General features: G+C 43.0%; 1 long non-coding RNA gene across 1 annotated transcript; it reads right to left on the bottom strand.

The window, feature by feature from the left end:
- Positions 1–2,442: 2,442 nt before the first annotated feature.
- On the bottom strand, positions 2,443–5,475 carry LOC138740617 (uncharacterized). The gene is made up of 2 exons (XR_011343082.1): positions 5,371–5,475; positions 2,443–4,212 (listed from the first exon to the last, which is right to left on the bottom strand). It is a non-coding gene; the product is annotated as an uncharacterized lncRNA (long non-coding RNA).
- Between the last annotated feature and the right edge of the window lie 1,032 nt (positions 5,476–6,507).

Here is a 6,507-nt window from a genome sequence, read left to right as displayed (position 1 = left end):
TGTTTGGTGTGTCAGAAATGGACTTCATGGGACACAGACTTACACGGGAAGGACTAAACCCTGCAGAGGCCAAGGTGAAAGCTATTGCAGAGGCACGTGCACCTCAGAATGCAACAGAGGTGAGGAGTTTCCTGGGATTGGTCAATTTGTGTGCAAAGTTCATTCCTAATTTCGCTACAGTGGCAGAACCACTAAGGAAACTAACCAGGAAAGGAGTACCATTTCATTTTGGATCTGAGCAGAAGAAAGCGTTCACAGCGCTGAAGCAAAGTCTGACAGATGCAAAAACTCTTGGATATTACGATCCGGCGGCATCAACCAAAGTCATAGCGGATGCCAGCCCGGTTGGTTTAGGAGCCGTGTTGGTCCAGATGCATGATGGAGGACCAAGAATCATTGCCTATGCCTGCAGATCGTTATCAGATGTGGAAAGAAGATACTCTCAGACAGAGAAAGAAGCATTCGGACTTGTATGGGCCTGTGAGAGGTTCCATGCATATTTATACGGCATTGAATTTGAACTCATCACAGATCATAAGCCATTAGAGGTGATCTATGCACCTAGATCCAAACCATGTGCCAGAATAGAGAGATGGGTACTCAGACTACAACCCTACAAATATAAAGTAATCCACATTGCAGGGAAAACAAACATTGCTGATCCGCTGTCCAGATTGGTGAAGGATGGTGGTCCACAATCCAAGTCAGAATTGGGAACAGAAACAGAGAGCTTTGTACGCTTCGTAGCTATTCAGGCGACACCGAAAGCTGTGACTACGAAGGAAGTCGAGAGAGAATCCGAACGTGATCCAGAACTCAGGGAAGTAAGAGAATGCATACAGAATGGACAATGGGTCAAGTGTACTCACAAGGCTTACATTCCCATTAGAAACGAACTTTGTTGCATCGGACAGTGTGTATTAAGAGGTTGCAGATTGGTGATACCGCAAAGATTGAGACCGAAGATCGTATCCTTAGCGCATGAAGGATACCTAGGTATTGTTGGTACCAAGCAAAACCTCAGGACCAAGGTATGGTGGCCAAGTTGTGATAAAGATGCAGAGAGATTTGTTAAAACTTGTCACGGATGTCAAATCACAAGTAGGAGTAATCTGCCAGAACTGATCCGGAGTACGCAATTCCCGACAGGACCATGGATCGACGTAGCTGTTGATTTTCTTGGACCTTTACCGACGGGTGAATCAATTATGGTAGTGATAGATTACTACAGCAGATACTATGAGTACGTGGTGTTGAAGTCCACAACCACTGAAAAAACAATACAAGCATTAGCAGAGATATTCGCAAGATCTGGATTACCTGTTACATTATACTCTGACAATGGTCCACAATTCATTTCAGAGACATTTGCGGAATACATGAGGACCACAGGTATCCACCATCATAAAGTAACTCCGAAATGACCGCAAGCCAACGGAGAAGTAGAGAGACAAAATCAGTCCATTGAAAAACGATTGAGGATTGCACACGCTGAAGGAAAAAATTGGCGAGAAGCATTGCTATCTTATGTGGCTATCTATCGAGCAACGCCTCATGCAACCACTGGAAAAAGTCCTGCAGAAGCATTTTTTGGGAGAAAAATCCGCACAAAAATGCCAGAAATAAAGGAAATCCGAGACGACCAGGAGATGAGGGACCACGATGCTGAAAAGAAAGGTGCAGCAAAGCTGTACACAGATTCAAAACGTGGAGCCAAGTACTCAGACATCATGCCAGGAGATAATGTTCTAGTGAGGCATGAAACTGGTGGTAAGCTAGACACACCTTATTACCATCAACCCTATACTGTCGTATCCAGAATTGGCAGTATGATGACAGTCAAGTCTCCGACTGGAGTCCTGTATAAGAGAAATGTATCAGGTGTAAAAAGGTACCAGTCCAGAGATACATCGAGCGAGGAGGTTGAAAGGCCAATACGAGATGCTGAAACTGAGAGACCTGATGATGTTCCAGAGGCAGTTACCAGCACTCCTGATGAAGTGACTAGAGCGCCAGAAACACCCGAAGCCGTGGCGAGCAGTATTTCCGACGCTGAGAGTGAACAACCGAGAAGCGACGACAATATCGCAGGCAGGCCAAAACGAAACCGGAAAGTGCCCAAACGATACAAAGACTTTGTGCCATAGTTTTAATAAGAACTTTGGGACAGTATTTAATCTTATATCATAAAGTGCATGTATGAGTGCTGTAGAAAGTAAATTTTATGTAGTTGAGTTATAGTATTACCATTAGTTACGATGTTTGTATGTTTCCGAGGGATATTGGTAAGTGAAGGTAAAGTTTATTTCTGATTAAAGGAGGGATGTCATGATAATGAATATGTATGAGATGTACCGGAAGTCACGTGGTATGAGAGAGAGATAAGAGCAGAAGCAGGAGAACAAAAGAAAACGCGAAAATAAAGCCACTGAGAAGTTTACCTGATAAAACTTGTGTTTAATGTTTTATTAACTTCACATTTTGGGCCACAAATGTGACACCCACAGCCCCACAGACTCCAGTCCAAACTTGCAACACCCTGATCTCCATATCTGAAACCTGAAACAATCAGGAAACCCTCAGCATCCTCGCCACCCTCTTGCATCTTGGTTCCGATAACCTTCAGCCAATCTTTAGCCAATCTCCAGCAGTCCGCTGCCTGGTGTGAACTTCTCACTAGTCCGCCACCATGATCACTGTAAAGGATAAAACCGTGTGTTTTTGCTTGCCAGTAATTTTGTGTCTATTCTTTTAAGGAAAAGTATTGTTTGTAGTGTGACTATGATGTCATTATGTCCATGCAGAACAAGAGCTTGTATTTTCATTCTTCCAAGAATTCGTATTAATCATTTCTTATCATCCTAATTCATCTTATTATCATTTTATATCATTGTCTTTACATATAGCCGAATGCTTTGTTTATTCATCATTATGCAAAGTTATGCAAAATATTTATCCATTTATATCAACCAATTAAAGTTACATAAATCTGCTTCTACAGAGTTTTGTGTGTTGAATTGATAATATTGTAATTTGGAATATCGTCCTTTAGTTTCTTTGAAGATGAAACGTTTTGAAATTGGGAAATACTAGAAAATGGAATGTGTCATCTTTATTATATTCAAATAAAGGTAAACTTGTGAACTTTGTTTGGATGAAAGAATTGTAGAAATTTGAGAGAATTTACATCCAGATTTAAAATCAAGATGCATTCAAGTTTCAATGAGAAGTCTAATTTCTGTGAGAATATACTACCAGCCATGTATGTCTGGTTGCGCAGTTTAAAATTCAAACTAAGAATGTCGGACTGAAAGACATCTGTAACCTTGGGAATGAGATAAGAACTGCTAGCAGCCAGAATCTGAAAGGAATCCCAGAAGAATGTTTTGAGAAGTTATAAAAATATGAGGTAAGAAAAGGTGTGTGCAGAACACAGAGACATCAGCCACAGAAATCCTCTCAAAGGGACCATGCAAGATTCAAGTTTGTTTACTGTTCCGAGCAACCAGATAAGCCAGGCAAGAAGACAGGCTTCTGTGTGAAGAATCCAAGAATCCAAGACCTCGAGCAAGCAGCTCCTCTCAAAGAACCGTTTGATCGTGAGTTGAGCAAGCAAGCCGGACCGAAAATTCTTGGCAGGAGATTGGAGCCAGTCACCATAGAGAAGCGGCTTCAACTACCAAGCAAGAAGAAAACCACGATAAGGCACTTCAAACCTCATTCACTGACTTAGAGGTTAGTGGAATTGGGACAGATGAATGTTTTTGTCAGAAAAAGGCATTTGATAATGAGACATTACTTAACCTACTTACTTAACCTACCCAACCTACTTAATTCCCCCTCTAATACTAAGCACAGGTGTGTGTAATGTATATTTAAGATTAGAAAAGTCTTTGGATCACAGTCCAATCTTACTGGTTGCAGGCAATTCTTGTACTGTGCACAGAAGTTAGCATTAACAAATTTCACCAGGCTTTGGTGTTTAACAAGCAAATGGTTACTACTCAGGAGGGTTCTTGCTGGTTTTCAGAGAGAGATTCCCTTTCCAGGACATCCGCAACTGATTCCTTCTCCATCAGTCTTGCTGACGAAACTTGCCTCCTTCAGGGTTCTTCAGATGATCCTCTTTCGTTCAGGTCACTTTTCACATTACCAGTGTTCTCCTTTGACCATGCAGCCTTGTGAGAAGCAGAGGTACCTTCACAGAAATTGCTCGAGACAAAAATTGAGAACAAAGAACATTTATTATACAACAATGCAAAGTTGGGTGCTTCCCCTTACCCTGGGAATACACACAGATACTGGGGCTGACCCAACTTTTATACATTTCATTTCAGTACAGAGATACCTTCCCCCCCAACACTCTTCTGCCTCCTGGATTGGTTTAGCATTAGGTAATTCTGCCCACGTGGATTCTAACTTCTTATCAGTTTATGTGCCTTCCTGCAAACTTGTTAGCCAGGAAGTATCATGTCTTTGTTCTTCACTCATTAATCAATCCCCAAGACTTGCTACTTGTTATCTTGTTTTGAAGATCCTTAGTTTATTACACTTTTACAACCCTTCCTCTTGTTCCAGCATCCCTTCACCCTGATTTCACCCATAATACTTCATCTCTAATGAGCATTTGCTTGACTCCTCACATTCCAGTATCCCTTCACCTTAAGTTAACCCATAATACTTTATTCTTAATTGACACTTGCTTCCAGTATCTCTGGACTCCTAACATTCCAATATCCCTCACAGCCTTCTAAAGTTTGCCAGCTTGTCCTTCTGGAACTGATTTTGGTGATTCCTTCTCCCTCTGTTTCACACCTCCCTCTCTGAGAGCAAAACTGTTCTCACCCTGCCTGCAAAAAATCACATTCTCTCCCAGGAAAGCTGTTGAATGTTGCTACTTTGTTGCTTCTCTGCAAAAAGCATTCTGCAAAAGTCCTGCAAAAACTCTGTGTTTTGAAATTTATGTGTGCAAGCTGCTCTAACAATTCCTCCCAAGTCACTTCTAAATATTATGTCACATATCAAAATGTGTGAATTTTCGACGTGCAAAAATGCTAAACCTGGACCACAACAAATGGCAGATTTATTTTGGAAAGATGGATTAAAGAAAATCTTTCATTATTACAAGAGAGACAAAAATGGTCAAAAGCTAAATGCAACTTTGTATGCGGAGACATTGTAATTATCATGGATGATTCTACACCAAGAAATTATTGATTACTGGAGAAAATTGAAGATACATTTCTGGACAAGGAAGGTTTCGTTCGGCAAGTGTGGATTAAAACCGTGACTGGTTACTTGGAGCAATCTATTACTAAAATCTGTCTTTTACAAGAACCAGAAAGTTTTGATTTCTAATCTTATACTTACCATATTTACTTTTATTTCTGTGTTGGGTGCTCTCGGGAGTCCCAATATTGACGCAGACTTAAGACTGAGGGGAACAATAGGCTTTATTAAGAAAGAGACTGCTGGCCCGTGTCCAGCCTATGAGCAGGAAGGAGAAGGGACTCGACCTTTATGGCCTGGGGTCACATGGGTAGGATCAAGGGAGGAGCTAAGGCAGGGAGATACCCGGAGGACAGGCCAGCCAATGCATACAGCCATATCACCACATTCACCCCCCAATTTAAAAAAAATAACCCACTGGTAACAACAAAACCCGGAGGCAATACAACAGCAATACAGTATTAAAATCATCCTGGTCATGGGTCAGACTGGGAGGGAGAGTCTCTGGACCACATCAGGGTGTACGAAGCTTTCCGTACTGCCGCTATCGAAAAGACAGTTAGTTTTATGTCCATTCAGTTCGATCTGCATCATTGAGTTTGAGATCAGGTGAGGACCAGCTTGATTCAGTGTCACTGAAGCGTGGAGTGGCATTCCTTCATTGTTGTCATTGGTGGGGGAGGCCTGCCCAAGATGGCGACCTCCATGTTGACCATGCAGCATCAGATGAAGAAGCCAAAAATGGAGTCATGCTGGTCGTAAGTGACATCACTGGAGCGGTAGGCCGAGGTGCCGAGATTGGGAGCGGTGGCCGGTAGGATGGCGCTCCCCTCACCGCGCATGCAATCAGCGCCGCACATTGCACTGCTCACTGGCTGCGATCGTGACCTGCAGATTCTTTGATAGTGGCCCCTCTTTCCACAGCCAGAGCATGTCACTCCTTTTGTGGGACAGAGGCGACTCGTGTGCTTGGCCTGCCCGCAGAAGTTGCATCTCGATGATGTGGTCAGCGTGATTGCAGCCGTGGTTAGGTGGCTGATGGCCCTCATGGTGGAATGTACACAATTTGCTCGCTTCTGCTTGTGATCGACACTGCTTGGCGCTGGGCCGAGTCCAGAGTTCTGACCAGTTCGATAGCCTTTTTGAGAGGGAGCATGTCCTCCTCGAGGAGTCTTTGCCAGATGTAGTCTGACCTCAATCCTGACACACAGGTGTCTCTGATCAGCTCTTCCACGCACTGGTTCAGCAATATCGTGGCTCGGCCTGTGAGATCCCTCA

Source organism: Narcine bancroftii, chromosome 1 (genome assembly GCF_036971445.1).
Source record: "Narcine bancroftii isolate sNarBan1 chromosome 1, sNarBan1.hap1, whole genome shotgun sequence".
Classification (NCBI taxonomy): domain Eukaryota; kingdom Metazoa; phylum Chordata; class Chondrichthyes; order Torpediniformes; family Narcinidae; genus Narcine; species Narcine bancroftii.
This window is presented reverse-complemented; position numbering and strand designations above follow the sequence as displayed.